The following is a 16,102-nucleotide window of genomic DNA, read 5'->3' as shown; positions in this document are numbered from 1 at the left end:
TTAAACTCAGACTCCGTCTGTCCCAGTTAAATCTTCCTCTGCTTTTCTTCCTTTAGTTTCTTTTGTCTTCTGTTTTTTCTTCTTGGAACTCTGTTGCCACTACATATGTTTCTCTTTCTTCCAAGGAATCTTCCTGCAACTCCTTTACTTTTTCCTTTATTCCCTCTTCCATTTCCTTTATTTTAATTATGCTTCACATAACGGACACTTGTTGGCTGCCTATATCTTTCCCCCTCCTAACGGAATGACATTTTTCTGTTTAGGTGCCCACCATTTTATTAGGAAACTATCTACCTCAGGGGAAGTCATCCCTATCCCCAGCTCCATTGCTATCACCTGAGCACAGTGGCTCTTTCCCAATTTAATACCACCCCTTTCCAGCCAGATCAAAGCCAATCAGGATATGGCATTCCCCAGACCACAATCATTACTGCTGACACAGGGAGGAGGACAAGGATGACCGGATTGAAGAGAAGAAAAACCTACCTGTTACATGAACCAACAAATTTACTTTCCAATAAATATTCTTTAAGAGAGTAGAGTGGGTTTCTGTTATACTAATGCAACAAAGTTCATTACATGATAAATATGTGATAAGTCAGATAATTTGCAACATATTGGAGAATACTAAAGAAAATAAACTGTTTATTATTTCATTTTTCACATGGTTGAATGAATGCTCAATGAAATAAAGTGTGGATTTACAATAGCTTTTCCTCCTCACAAAGGGGAATGGATTACGAGAGAGAGAATAGAAACCTGCATTAGAGTGTGCAACTACCCAGCACACAAGTCCCAGAAAAAGGAGATTCCATAGGGAGAAGACATTTTATTTATTTATTTTTTTGTTTGTTTGTTTGTTTATTGCAGTAACATTGGTTTATAACATTGTAAAAATTTCAGGTGTACATCATTATACTTCTATCTCTGCATAGATTACATCATGTTCACCACCAAAATACTAATTACAACCCATCACCACACACATGTACCGAATTATCCCTTTCACCCTCCTCCCTCCGCCCTTCCCCTCTGGTAACCACCAATCCAATCTCTGTCCCTATGTGTTTGTTTATTGTTGTTATTATCTACTACTTAATGAAGGAAATCATACGGGGAGAAGACATTTTAAATCAGTGGTAGCTCTTTAAAAAAAAAAAAAAATCAGGTCCTTGCTTCAACTATTTCCACCGGAAACTTAAAACACACCAGGAGTCACTTGACAATTCCAAAGTCAGAACAATCTCTGATTTGTGAAGCATCTCATAGTCTAAATCTTTCAAGTGAACAGACTGTATTTAGTGACTTGCTATTTCAGTGTAGTGTGTGAATCACTTAGATTTTCATGACTTAAAAGAGGAAATGTTAATTCCCAAGGGTCTGTATATACCAAACAATAGAAGCATCTGGAAATGCTGGTTTTGTCTTGGAATCCAATTAAGATTTTTATCAGGTTCTAGGTACATTAATTATGCGGTATGTCACCTAATTTTCACAACAATCTGTCAGGCATTAAGTTAGTAACAGACAAAGAGAAGGGGTTGGATATGAAACTACAAAGGAGCTAAATTTGCCGGTGCTGTAAGCGCATTAACATGTGGGGCTAATGAGTAAAGGGAGTTGGCAATGGCTCCGGAGTGTCCAGCTTGGGAAGCTGAGTGAGAGACCACAGGAGAAGGAGCTAGCTTAGGAAAGAAGCTAATAAGCTTTGAATATTTCGAATTTGAGGTGCCTTTGAAATGTACAAACAACTTCAAAAGAAAAGTCTGAACTGATGATGGACTTTGGAGTCACCAGTAAATGGATAATAGTAAAGGCATGGATGTGGATGGCAACATCTGGAGAGAGAATGGACTTGAAAAAATATAGAAAGTAAAGATAGAATCTCTAGAAATACCACCATTCAAGAGGCAGCAAGGAAAGAAGAACACAGGAGGGCTGAACTTTCAGTCAGAGAGGGAGACGGAGAAACTGGTGACACTGAAGCCAAGAGAGTTTCAAGGAGAATAGAGTGGTCAGAGGTATTAGATGCCACAGAGAAGCCAAAAAAGTTAGGCCAGAAAGGCACGATGGATTTGATAAGAATGTCTTTGCCCCAGAGCCATTTCATGGCAAGATGGAGGCAGCAGCCTCATTGCAATGAATTGAAGAGTCAACAGGAGGTGAGATACTGCAAATAGATGACTCTTGGAACTTAACTATAAATGGAAAGAGATGTAGGATATTCCGTGCAAAGTTGGGCTGTTTGCTCTTTTATTTATATTTTTTAATAATGTAGGCATTTGAAAATATAGGAGAGAGGGAATGACTGACGAAGCAAGGCTGTAAGGAGGTGGAAGAAGATAGGATCCAGATCATAAGAGAAAAGTTTGACTCTGAACTGCATAAAGACTACCTATCCCTTCCGCTGAGAAAGAATGATGAGATTGAGAGTGGGCATAGATGGGGATGGGATTGGAGGTGTTAGGGAAAACCTTGATAGAGCTCCTGAACATTGTTCCCATCCTCCCTGCGAAGTAAGATCCAAGGTCTATGTGGAGATGGGGGTGGGCAGAGGCTGGATGAAGCTACCTTCTGCTGTAGGCCACTGCTCATACTCTCTGCACTCACAGCCAGAAGTAGAAGATAACCCAGCCTTTAGGCTGAAAGATGATACACATGCCTGGGGGGAAATACAGATCACCTTTACTTCCCCTGTGCTCTCATGAACAATCCGCCACCCTCCCACCAACACAATGGGGATAACACCTTGACTTACCTGAGACTACGTGGATCATAGGTAAGATTTCCTCTGTCTCTGAAGGAGACAGGGAGATTTTGTTGCAGGCTCTCTTAGTTCTTCCATGCAGCAAGTAGATTTGTGGCTACAAAGTTGCCACAGGTATTCCTGCATTCTGAAATTGCTAATGGTACACGAAGAGAAATGACCATTCAGGAAAACCACGGAAAGCTACATAACTGGACAACTAAGACTTTTAAGGAGATTTTTCCAAAGATGTAAAAGAAATGGCATTGTCCCCCTTTGGGAAAGATTTTCCAAGAGTTCACCCAGAATCCTGCGAAAAGCTGACAAATGCCCCTATTGAAAAAATACCTCACGGAAAGCAGTGCAAAAGCTGTAGCCAATAAATAAAAGTGTCCATAGACATAATTTTTACTGCTGCACAGATAGTTAAAAACTGACGGAAAGAAGAAAATCCCCACCCCCACTGCCAGCAGTCCCTAAAAATTGAAGCTGCGACTGTCCTGTGGCTGCCTAAGACATTTCAGATGGTGTGGAAGAGCTCCAGGGCCAAACAGTGTACTTTCCAACCCCCTTGAGAGGTGAAAAATTGCCCTTTTAAGCTTTTCTGAACACCTGCTGGGTGGAGTTCTTCATGAGTATGTCAAATCAAAATGAAGGAAAAGGAAAACTAGTTCCCCAAAATGAGTTGCTCCAGTTTAGATAGCTCAAGGGGCAAGTCTTGACCAAGAATTCAACTTCTCCAGGCCCAATATTTGATTAAGATGGTATTTCTATGCATGGACTGTGCCAGCTGGGATTTTTGGCATGAGAAAAAGGCGATAAAAAGGTCAGTTTGGTAAGGTTAAATTTAATTTTAAAAAACCTTGTAGTCCAGAATTTAAATTGGAAACTATCAGTATGAACTTATGATGTGTTTTTATCGTTAAAAAAATCCAGATGTGATACCAAAAGCCTAGGCAACAAAGGAAAAATTGGTAAATTTTAGTACGTCAAAATTAAAAGCTTATGTGCATCAAGGAGCACAACAAGAGTGAAAACGCAACCCATGGAAAAGGAGAAAATACTTGCAAATAATATATCTGATAAGGGGTTAATATTCAGAATATATAAATAACTCCTACAGCTCAACAACAAAAAATAAACAACCCAATGGAAAAATGAGCAGAGGACTTGAATATTTTTCCAAAGAAGATATACAAATGGCCAATAAGCACATGAAAAGATGCTCAACATTACTAATCATTAGGGAAATGTAAATTAGAACCACAATGAGCTACCACATCAGACCCATTAGAATGGCTATGATCCAAAAAAAAAACTCTCAGAAAATAACAAGTGTGGGCAAGGATGTAGAGAAATTGGAATCCTTGTGCACTGTTGTTGGGAATGTGAAATGGTGCAGCTGACATGGAAAACAGTATAGTGATTCCTAAAAAATTAAAAGTAGAACTATCATATGATCCAGCAATTCCATTTCTGGCTATACACCCAAAAGAATCAAAAGTGAGGTCTCAAAGAGAAATTTGTACACCCATGTTCACAGGAACATTATTCCCAATAAACAAAAAGTGGAAACAACCCAAGCGCTATCAAAGAATGGATGAATGGATAAATAAAAACATGGTGTATACTTATAATGAAATATTATTCAGCCTTAAAAAGGAAGGAAATTCTGACATACACCACAACATGGATGAACCTTAAAGAACTATGCTAAATGAAATAAGCCAGTCACAAAAAGACAAATACTGTATGATTCCACTTATATGAGGTACCTAGAGTAGTCAAATGCACGAGAAACAGAAAGTAGAATGGTGGTTGCAGGGGCTGGTGGGGAGAGGAGAACAATGGGTACAGAGTTTTAGTTTTGCAAGATGAAGAGAGTTCTGGAGATGGATGGTGGTGATGGTTGCACAACAATGTGAAACACTTGATGCTGCTGAATTGGTTAAGTTGCTAAAAATGGTTAAGATGGTAAATTTTATGTTATGTGTATTTTACCGCAATTAAAAATTTTAAAAATAATAATGAATCAAATGACTACAATAAAGACAATTTTAAAAAAAGATATTTATGGGACATATCAATTTTGCAGTATATGAACCTTATTTGAATCCCAATTCAAACAAGTAATACCTTTATGAGGCAAATGGGAACTGAAATACTGACTGGATATTTGATGATATTAGGGAATTATTGTTATTTCTTAGGTGTTTTAATGGTATTGTAGAGGCTTTTTTTTGTTTTAGAAGGTAGTTTTTGTTTTAATTAAGACCATCTCTTTAGAGCAGTTTTAGGTTCACAGCAAAATTGAAGGGAAGGTACAGAGCCACCCATTTACCCCCTGCCCCCACACATGCATAGCCTTCCTCATTATCAACATCCCCTACCAGAGTGGTACGTTTGTTACAACTGATGAAGCTGTATTGACATATCCTAATCACCCAGCATCTATAGTTTACATTATTGTTCACTCTTGGTGGTATACATTTTGCAGGTGTTTGGGTTTTTTTTTTTTTGAAGTATCTTTTTCCTTTGAGATATACACTTATATATTTACAGATGAAATTATATGATATTTGGGATGTGCCTCAAAATAATCTGGGAATGGAGGGTAGTGTGTTGGAGCATAGATAAGATTGGTAATGAGTTAATAATTGTTGAAACTGGCTTATGGGTACATCAGGCTTCATTATACTATTTTCTTTACTTTTGTTTATTCTTGAAACTTCCTGCAATAAACACTTTTTTAAAAACGGTAACCATTGTGAAATTTATGTCTAGGGTGGTTCATTATACTATTCTATTTTCCTGTATGTTTATATAATTTTCATAATAACAAGTAAAAAAAAAATCCTTCACCAGAATGATCCATCTATATCCAATGGCATCACCAGTTTCTTTTCTCCCTCTCTGTTGTCTACAGGGCAAAGCGTTAAGTCCCCTATGATGACAAATGAAGCCCTCTGTGACTGGCCCTCTGCCTTCCTCTCCAGCTCTTACATTCAAGGCAATGCTGAAGCAATTCGGTTCCTAAATACACAATGCCGTTTGCGCCCCTGTGCCTTTCCACATGCTATTCCTTCTCCCTGCAAAGCTCTTCCCCTGCTTGTACACCCAGTAAAAAACTAATCTTCCAAAAACCTTTTCAAGGCTTATGTTCTCTAAAACCTTCCCTTATCACCTCTCCCCAATCCTTAGTTAGTCGATTTATCTCACCTCATTCCATAAGTATCTGAGGTAGCTCCCAGGCAAATTTTCACTCTACTATTTCTCTGGAATGTACATACATTAGTCTTTGCACAAATCCCATTGCATTATGATTATCTAATTACAGCTCTGCCCCCTCCCACTAGACTATGATCATGTAATGAATGCCTCATACTTATTAAATCTAACTGGCTCCTGCTTTAAAATTTTTTGAGTGACATTGCAAAGGTAAAGAAAAGCTAAAATGAAGAAAATCTACCCAATAAATAGAATATTGTTCTTCATACTTTAAATCAATAAAGAAAACAAAATAGTCATCAGAACTGAATTAAAGCAGTCACTAGAAATTTTGTTTCATCTCAGTCCACAAAAGATTGTTTTCAAAGAGTAGGTTATTATGGCTCCGGTCGTAGGATTATTTTGAATCAATTCAGAAAACATCAGAAGATCTTGAGCAGAAGTTAATGTCATGTAGATACTCCTCCCTGTACATGTAAGGACCACATTCCGGGTACCCCTGGAAGGCAATTTGGCATTGCAAAAGATGTAAAGCATTGATGGGTAACATTTACAGATTCTTTCTCTACATTTTAGTGATTATTTTAGTAACTATCTTGTTTTTCTTTTCTTTTATAATTTACTTTTTAAAACTGCAACATAGTTCAAAGAGTCAGAAAAGAGTGAAATCTTCCGCCCACTTCCCCTCCTCGACCTCCACCCCTTCTGCCTTCTGCCACTTCCTGCTTCACACCAGCACCCCATTTCTACTCTGGTAACCCATTCTTCTGGCATTTCCTTCAATTTTGTACATAATATGCTCATATAGCTTTTTCTTGATTTTTCATTTTGAGGCATTATTTTTTATTTCCACATAAGAACTATGAGGCTTTGTCACACACATTCTAACCACGTACATAGGCAAACTTCCTGACCCCCATCCCTCTTCTCATAGTGTAAATAGGGTTAGATCAATATTCGGTGGTTGCACTACCATGACTGTGTAAAAACTGTTGACCACTGGACCACGTAGCTTGCTAAGAGCAGATTTCCTTTCCTCCACAACTTTTGGTTTTCCCTAGAGTTAGTAACAGAATATATTTTTACATTTTCTTAGCTTTCTCTATTCTTATCACTAATCCCCAAACTCTTCCCACATTTGCATAAATCTCCTCTCAGTATTTTCAAGCATGTTGAGTTTTCTATTAATTAATCTTCTTAAAGAAGTCTCTCCCGGGGCCAGCCCAGTGGCGTAGCGGTTAGGTTTAAGCACTCCACTTCAGCCGCCCGGGGTTCCCAGGTTCGGATCCCTGGCACGCACCGCACCACTTATCAAGCCATTCTGTGGCAGCATCCCATATAAAGTAGAGGAGGATGGGCACCGGATGTTAGCCCAAGGCCAATCTTCCTCAGCAAAAAAAAAAGAGGAAGAAGAAGAAGTCTCTCCCAAGTCTTCTGATGTTGTCTTGTTGCTTAACTAATGCAAGGGAAAAAAACTTGACTCAAAATTTAAAACAAGACTTTGATGTTGCTGAGAACTGCAGTGCAGGAAGGAAGAAGAGGGTGTTCACCAGCTGGTAGCTGGGCATATACAAATTCTGGTTGGTTCCTTAACTCATCAAAATTACAGTTCGTTTTACACATGAGTACAATGTAAAACTCTCTCCAAAAATTGCCTCATGGCCAGAAGGGGAAGAGAAGCCTGTGATACTCAGGTAGGGAAAATGAGATGTAATATCACTCAGCGACAGAGGGGAGGATGGACCTTATAGTCATAGGTTAGCAAGTTCCAAAAGGCTATGTATTAATTACCCTTTGCTGTGGGACAAATCGCCCCATAATTTAGTGGGCAATTATAACAATTTATTTTCTCACAGTTTCTGTGGGTCAAGCATTCGGAAACAGCTTAGCTGAGTGGTTCTGGTTCAGGATTTCTCTCAAGGCTGCAATTAGGATGACAGTAGAGTCTGCAGCCATCTGAAGGCTTGACTACAGCTAAAGGATTTAGTTTCAAGACAGGCCACTCACATGGCTGTTGGCTAGAGGGTTCAGTTTCTCACCACATGGGCCTTTCCAGAGGCTGCTTGATCATCTTCACAACCTGCCAATTGAATGCCACCAGAGAGAGCAATCCAGGAGAGAGAGATAGAGAGAGACAGAAAGGATGCTGCAATACCTTTTATGACCTAGGCTCTGAAGACCCATATCATCACTTCCCCTTTTTTCTATTCTGTAGAAGTGAGTCACTAAATCCAGCACATAATCAAGGGAGGGAATTAATCTCTATCTCTTGAAGGAAAGAGTTTCAAAGAATTTGTGGACCTGTTTTAAAAACACCACACACGATTTGAAAGAGGGTGCAGTGATTTTCCAGTAAAATATTAGGAACTCATAATTTTGTTAAAATTTTAACTTTCTTCCTTTCTAACCCTTGACTAATCCATATGGGGCTAATCTTATTATGCGGGCTGATTTTACCATCATTTTTTGTCCTTTCCTTTCGCTACCATCTTAGAGATTCTCTTCTCCCCTATCTTCTATGGGAGGCCCTGTTTCCTTGATCCTATGACTTTCTTTTCTTAGTGTACTCCCTCTTCTGGAAGAGTTCGTACTCCAGTAGCTTCTTGATGAAGAATGAATAGGAGATAAAGTTTGTGAAAATATGACCATCCAGCTTCCAGTTGTTTTTCAGAAGCTCAATGCCATTTGATTTTCGATTCTTGGTCTGTTCTTTTTCTCTGGAAAACTTCAGGATCTTCTCCTTAACCCCATGGTTTCAAAATTGCACCGTGATGCGTCTCACTGTGAGTCTGTATCCTTCCACTGTGCAGATCACCTGATGAAACTCCTTCCATCTCGAAATCAATGTCCTTCCATTTGGGGAAAATGTATTGAATTATTTCTTTAATGATTTCTTATTCTATTCTATCCATTTGCCCTTCTTTCTCCTAGAGTCTTATTAGCAGGATGCTAGAGCTCCTGGACCAGTCCTCTAATTTTCTTTACTTTTCTTTCTTTTCCATTTATTTATCTTAATCTTTTACTTCCTGGGAGATTTTCCCAAGTTTATTTTCCAATCCTTCCATTGCATTTTTAATTTCTGCTATCATGTTGTTAATTTCCAAGAACTCCTTAGTCCTTTAAAGGTTTTTTAATACCATTCGATTCTCATTTAATACATGTAATGTCTCCTCTTATATCTCTAAAGTCATTAATGGTAGTTTCTTTTTTTTTTTAAGTTTTCTCAAAAGTGTATTGTTTCTCTTTCCTCCAAATAACTTTTTCTGTTTGCTTTGGCTTCTGTCTTTCATGCTTTTCTCAAATCTCTGGAGCTCCTTGGATATATACTCATATTGGACAAAATATGAACTTTCATAGAGCTTGTAGATTATGGGCTTCGACATAGGATGACAAGTTGGGGAATTTAAACGTGAATCTCAAAATGTGTCCTTTTATTGAAGTCTCTTCTCTTGGGCAGTCAGATTTGCTACATATGGCTCTTCTGACCTACTGCCTGGGGAATATAGGCCTGAATGCCAGCATTCTGGGAGCCAAGTTGGGGAATAAGGCTCGGGAAATAAAAACTCAGTATATATATTCTAACTTAATTTCCATTTGTTCACTGTAGTGCCCCTGCTTTCAACTAGCTAGTTGAGTGTCCTTCAGTTCAAAATTGTTTTTGAAAAACCATATTTAGAGATTAAAACTTCCACTTTTCACAAGGGTAGGGAGAAGCAATTTTCCAGCTTCTTAGAACGGGGACAGAGATCTGAATTCTTCTTAAACAAGATCACAACCAATCTTGTTGTCAGCCCTGTCTCCAGCCCCATTTCCAGAGGACACTGGTGCTGCTAATTCCTGAGCCTTTTTTACCAATTCCTCAGTCCAAATCACATTGCATCTTCTCTTTCTCCAGTGCTGCTTGGGATTCAGATTTCTCAGGTCTGTTAGAACAATTACCACTTACCACCTGCTTTCCAACTTCCAAAACTTGTGTTGCTTTTTCCTCTCCTCTTCTCTGGTTGCTTTATGACATGAAAAAAGATCCCTTTGCTTTTGTTTTATTGTGCTTGAATATGTACTTTCAAACAAACAGTTTTCACCAGAAGTACCTTTTTTGGTTATCTTTCACGGCCAATAATCATTGGCATTATTTTTAATAAGTTTAAATTGATGAATCTCAAAGTAGAGTAGGAATATGTATAGAGGATCTGGAATGAAGGTTTAGATTTTAAGAAAATAAAAAAGACTATTTTATAGAGAGAGCTTCACCATACATCTGTAGGGAGAATTAGCAGCTCCTAGGTGGGATAAATATGCTTATAAGGCTGGAAAAGTTGTGGAATTCTGTTGATATGAACAGTGGCAAGCAGACTTACAGAATGTGGATTCCTTAAAGTTAGTCTTCTTAGATTGCATATAAATTGAATAGGAACAGTTGTCTCATCAAGAATTCTTGAACAGAGCTGGAGCTAAGAAAGGGATTAGGATTGTTTGGATTTTTAAGAGGAAAAACATCTGCCTTTGATCTTATGCACTGCCCTCTCTTCAAGTGCTTTTAAATATCTTTAAAGTCACCTAGACACGTGGTGATCTGGTCTCCATGAAATAAGCTATGGTTTAATGAATCCCCTATGTATCTATTTACTTGCTTGGCCATTGAAATAAGTTACCCCACAGTTTTACCATGTCTCAGACTTGAGTTTATTCAAGCTGCTAATTTTGGATAGAATGTGTGATTAAGATTATTGTGAAGAAAGCCGAACAACAGTTAATTTTCCATCTGCCTCTGGTTATTTGACTTACTGTTTCCCAAACTGTGTTCTGTGGAACATAAATGACCCAAGTTGTTGGTGGGTACTCCATGAAAAAAAACTTTTTTCTTTTAAATTTTGTTTCTTTATAATATGTAACAAAAACATTATATATATTTATGTAATGGTTTTACTTATGCTATAATTTGCCTTCAAGAAATGGAGTGCTATACACGAAAGACTGACTAATAACATAAGAAACCACCTGATTTACCAACACACGGTTTTCAAGCATAGGAATGGTAACATATTTACCAAAATGCAGCCTCTGGTTGCTAATTTATTATCTATGGTTATGTACCCTGTGTCTTAAATTTTCAAGAAATATTTTTGATAATTAACAATTTTTCTTCTTAATACAATTTTAAAAATTTAACCTTTCTGACTTGTTTTTATCAGCTTGTTGCCGTTTTGTAGCATTTGCAAGATAACCTTTTTAAAAAAAAAAAGTCTTCAGAAGGCGCAAAATCATGCCAGGAAGAGAAAACCTGGAATTTTAATACGATACAAAGAGGTACATGATCAAGTGCTATAGTGAGTTTAAAGGTGAAGTCCTAAGAGTTCTGTGAAGGAAGAAGTTACTGTGTACTGATGTAGCTGGGGAATGCACTGAGGAGGAAGTATGATTTGAAATGGGACTTGAGAGAGTGAAATATTGTGTGTTGGGACATAGTCCTCTATGGGTCTCTCATGCTCTTATATGTCTTACTAGCATGCCAAGAATACAAGGCTCTGGCTGCTTTTTAGCCAGGCCATTTCTCAGGGTTGTGTTTGCAGCAATCAACCTTGAAAGATGAAGTAATCTTCCTCTTGGACAAAGAGCAGGCTTGATTACTACTTGCTATAAAATGGTGGTGCCCCAGGCTCCACGTTCTCTCCAGTAACACAACCTACTGTGTGTGCAGGTATCCATCTTAGCCTTCTGTGTTGTCCCTGGATGACTTGGGGGCAAGGGTAACCAATGCAAACATGATGCTCATGCAATTTGCTCTGCTGTGATTGATATAGTCTTTTATTGTTGGCCCAGAAATTTCATCTCTTCTACCAGCTTCCATGACATGGTAACAGATTTATTATTAGCTTGTAAGTAGGGTGAAATCAGACAAGACATTGGGATAATGACAGAAGAGAGAGTCAAGTTGAGTGAAGAAGAGCAACTGAGCCTTTCATTCAGTTTAATGGGTGGGGTAGAATGGTCAGAAGGCTTAATTAAATCAGAGATTATACCTTGGACAATATTGAAAAATAAGGGTAGCTAGGTGGGATAGAGTGGAGGGCAGCTAGATTTTAGAGCTTTGAATGACAGTTCTACAAACTGAATTTTGTGTCCCCTCAAAATTCTTATATTGAAACCTAATCCCTAATGAGATGATGTTTGAAGGTGGGGCCTTTGGGAGATGATTAGGTCATGAGGACAGAGCCCTCATGAATGGGATTAGTATCCTTACAAAAGAGGGTCCACAGAGATCCCTCACTCCTTCTGCCATGTCAAGGTACAGTAAAAAGATGGCTGTCTAGGAAGCAGGTCCTCACCAGACACTGAATCTGCTGGTGACTTGACCTTGGACTTCCCGCTTCCCAAACTGTGTGAAATAAATTTCTGTTGTTTATAAGCCACCTATTCTATGGGTTTTTTTTTATAGCAGCCCAAAGAGACTAAGACTTACAGGCAAAGGTATTTAGATCTGTTTACTAAGTCAATGATATTAAGCACTAGCCATACAGTGGGGAACAAAATCAGACATAGTCTCTCTTTACTCATATGAAAATAAAATGTTCCTATCTCTTAAATTTCAAGAAATGGATTTGGGCCATAGAAAGGGCCATATTCCCAAGCCTTGAGTAAGAAATCACTATAATCAAATTGAAACTTTTCCCAGTTGACCACTGACAACTTTTGCTCCAGTACTCATGATTCTGAAAGCCAACAATCAGTAATAGTCTCACACTTCTGAAAGTCAGCCAATCAGTTACAGTCCCATAATTCTGAATGTGAGCCAATCAGCAATAATTTCACTCCAATAACTGCACTTCCAAGCTTAAGATCCACCAATTCTCAAACAATTCCCACTCTAAAAGTCCACAAATTCCTGAAATCTACCATTTTCCAAAATCCTGTATAAGATCAGCAGATTTCTTTGTTTAAGGAGCTGTGCCCTACAAGCTGTGCCCTACAAGCTGTGCCCTACAAGCACATAATTCTTTCTTCAGAAATTGAGTGATAGCCTCTTTCTTACACATGTAGTTTAGAGTCTAGATTTGATGAGACAAACGATAGGGATCTCTCAATCAGGGAGATAGAATCACTGTTTTAGGAAAATTGATCATGCAATCGCAGGAAGGAGGGATTGGAAGAAGGAGACGTGCAGACAGGTAAAGCAAGTAAAAGACTATTGCAGTAATCCAGGATCAGAGGATACAGAGTCTGTGAAACTTGAAATGCATCTCGGCACCTTATGTCAGACCCCTCAGACAAAGCGCTTCAGTGCGTTGAGCTAGAGCATCAAACATCACTGAAGGAGAAAGATAACTGACTCTAAGAAGAAGCAAATTGCTGAGGAAAGGAGACAAAGAAGAAGGGACTCCCTGAGAGCTTTAAATATAGAGAGGGGTTGGTTTGTTTTGATCCACAGTGAACATCAAACCAAAATATTTGTGGATATTGGGCTCTCTGTGACAGGTGCTATTTAATACATGAGAAAAGGTGACTAGACTTTACAAACATGCTGGGAAGAGTTCTGAGAGAGAGAGTTTTCCGTGGCAATAATGTTTGAATTAGATAATTTCTTAAGCTGCCACTGTTTAAAAAAAAAAATCCTACAAATAGTGAAAATATATCGAAAAATATAATCACTACCCCCCAAAAGAGAATGAATTCAAGAAAAGAGCACTCCAGAGGGACGCGCTATTGTGAAGAAACTCTGAAATGGCAACTCTAGGGGGGATCCTTTAGGACTTGATGCTGACAACCATGTTCTAGAGCAGCACTGTGCAGCAGAAATGTAAAGAAAGGGGACTTCATTGAGAGGCTCTGGGTAGCCTGGGAGTTTACATACTTTCAGTAGGCTTGACTTTTCTGTCTCCTGTGATGAGTGGAATCTAACTCACTATCAAGCCTTTAAGGAAAATTTCTCCAAATATTCCTAGGCAGAATTTATTTTCTCTTTTCTCAAAACACCTTGCTTATACTTCAATTATAGTATTTTTTATTCTTATTTCTATTACAAGTAACTCTTTAGTTAATTGTCCATCCAATTCCTTGAGATTAGAGGTTACATCTTATTTCTCGACTTTTCTCCAATCAATTGTATAAATTTTATAACTATAAATTGTGTTTACTGAGCATTGTCTAGGCATTATCTCACATAACCCTCACAAATTTCATGTAAGGAATATGATTATTTCACATTTTCTAGATGCTGAAACTGAGATTTGGAGAGATGTTTAAGGTCATATCCTTTGTAGAGGCTGAGTCAGAACATGAACCCAGTACTATAGACTGAATATTTGTGTCTCCCCAAAATTCATATGTTGAAACCCAATCTCCAATGTGATGGTCTTTGGAGGTAGGGCCTTTGGGAGGTGATTAGGTTGTGAGGGCAGAGCTCTCATGAATGAGATTAGTGCCCTTATCAAAGAGACCCCAGAGAGCTCCCTTGCCCCTTCTACCATGTGAGGACACAGTGAGAAGACAGCCATCTATGACCCAGAAAATGAGCTCTCACCAGACACTGAATCTGCTAGTGCCTTGATCTTGGACTTCCCAGCCTCCAGAACTGTGAGAAAGAAGTTTCTGTAGTTTATAAACCACCCAGTCTGTAGTACTTTGTCTCCAGTGACTAAGCTCTTAATCATGGTATTATAAAGACTCCCACATACAGTAGGTATTCCCAGTACGTTTGGATGTTTCTAGAATGACTCAAAATGAATATATTAAGGAGTTGCTGATGAACATGAGGGCATTGGTTAAATGGAGCCCAAACCTTGGCAAGGAGAATCACTGAAAGGTGAGCTGCAGAATTTTAAAAGCAATCCATGACTGTTGAATACACAAGTTCATTTCTCACCATTATTAATAATCTTATCAAACCAAGTTTTCTTAAGTAATATTCTCCTTCAAACAAACTAACAAAAATGTGCTCAAGACACCATAAGAAAACTCATGTATAGACACATACACAAACACATACATACACATACACTTCCCATGTGACTTTAATTCCACAGTAACTTATTCTATTAGGTCTTAGGCATCTCTTTCTTAGTTCCAGGTCTGTGACCATCCATAGTCTAAAAGGGAGAATCACTTCCTTTTTTTTAAATCAGCATGTTGTCCTCTGTTGATTATCCCAATGTGGCCAATGGTCTGACTCAGTCATCAGATGGTTTAGGCATTGTAGGGAATGTGTAAGGTGGCTATTCAGTTCATTCAGAGTAAAAGACAAAGTCCTTACAATGGCCCCAAGGCCTAACATGATCTGCCCCCTACACCACTCTGACATCATGGACTACTTTTATCCCCTAGCTCACTACTCTTAGGCTACACTGGCTAACCCTTCACCCCTCCAAGTCTCTGCTAAAAGACTACTTCTCAAGCAGGGCAACAGTTCTGGAAGCTCCAGCATTTCTAATGCCTCTTAGAGTAGAGGTTACATCTTATTTCTTGTATACAAGTTCTCCTTTTTCTTATTTTTCATAGTATTCTTCTCCTCCTTACATACCCAATTATCTACTTATGTATTATGCTTACTGTTTATTATCTCTTTCTCCCCTTAGAATGTAAGCTCCACAATGTCAGAGTCTTTGCTGTTGGTTCACTGACAGATCCCAAGTACCTGAAAAATGCCCGGAACACAGCATGCACTCAATAAATATTTGTTGGTTTAAGTGAACGAAAAAATAATGAAATCTTATAAATAAATATAAAAAAGAAAAACAACCCAAACATAATTGGTGAAAGACTTGAATAGACATTTCATAAAAGAGGATACCCAAACTGCTAGTAAACATATGAAAAGATGTCAAAAGTCTTCAATGGTTAAGGAAATGCCAATTTAAACCACAATGAGAAATACCATTACATATTCACCAGAGTGACAAGAAGTAAATAATTGGAAATACTAGGTGTTGCAGAGGTGAGAAGCAATGGGAGCTCTTGTAGTAGTGTAGATTGGTCCAAACTTTATGGTTAACATTTGACATTATCTAGCAAACTGGAATATGCACATGCCCTTGTGCTTCCACCTCTTCCTAGGAACATACCCTGAAGAAACACTTGCACGTGTATATCAGAAGGTTCACTCCAGCATTGCTCCTAAGAGCCAGAAACTGGAAC

Source organism: Ceratotherium simum, chromosome 19 (genome assembly GCF_057802395.1).
Source record: "Ceratotherium simum simum isolate JZ-2026a chromosome 19, ASM5780239v1, whole genome shotgun sequence".
In the NCBI taxonomy this organism is placed as follows: Eukaryota; Metazoa; Chordata; class Mammalia; order Perissodactyla; family Rhinocerotidae; genus Ceratotherium; species Ceratotherium simum.
The sequence above is the reverse complement of the archived record's forward strand: the minus strand, read 5'-3'. Positions refer to the sequence as shown.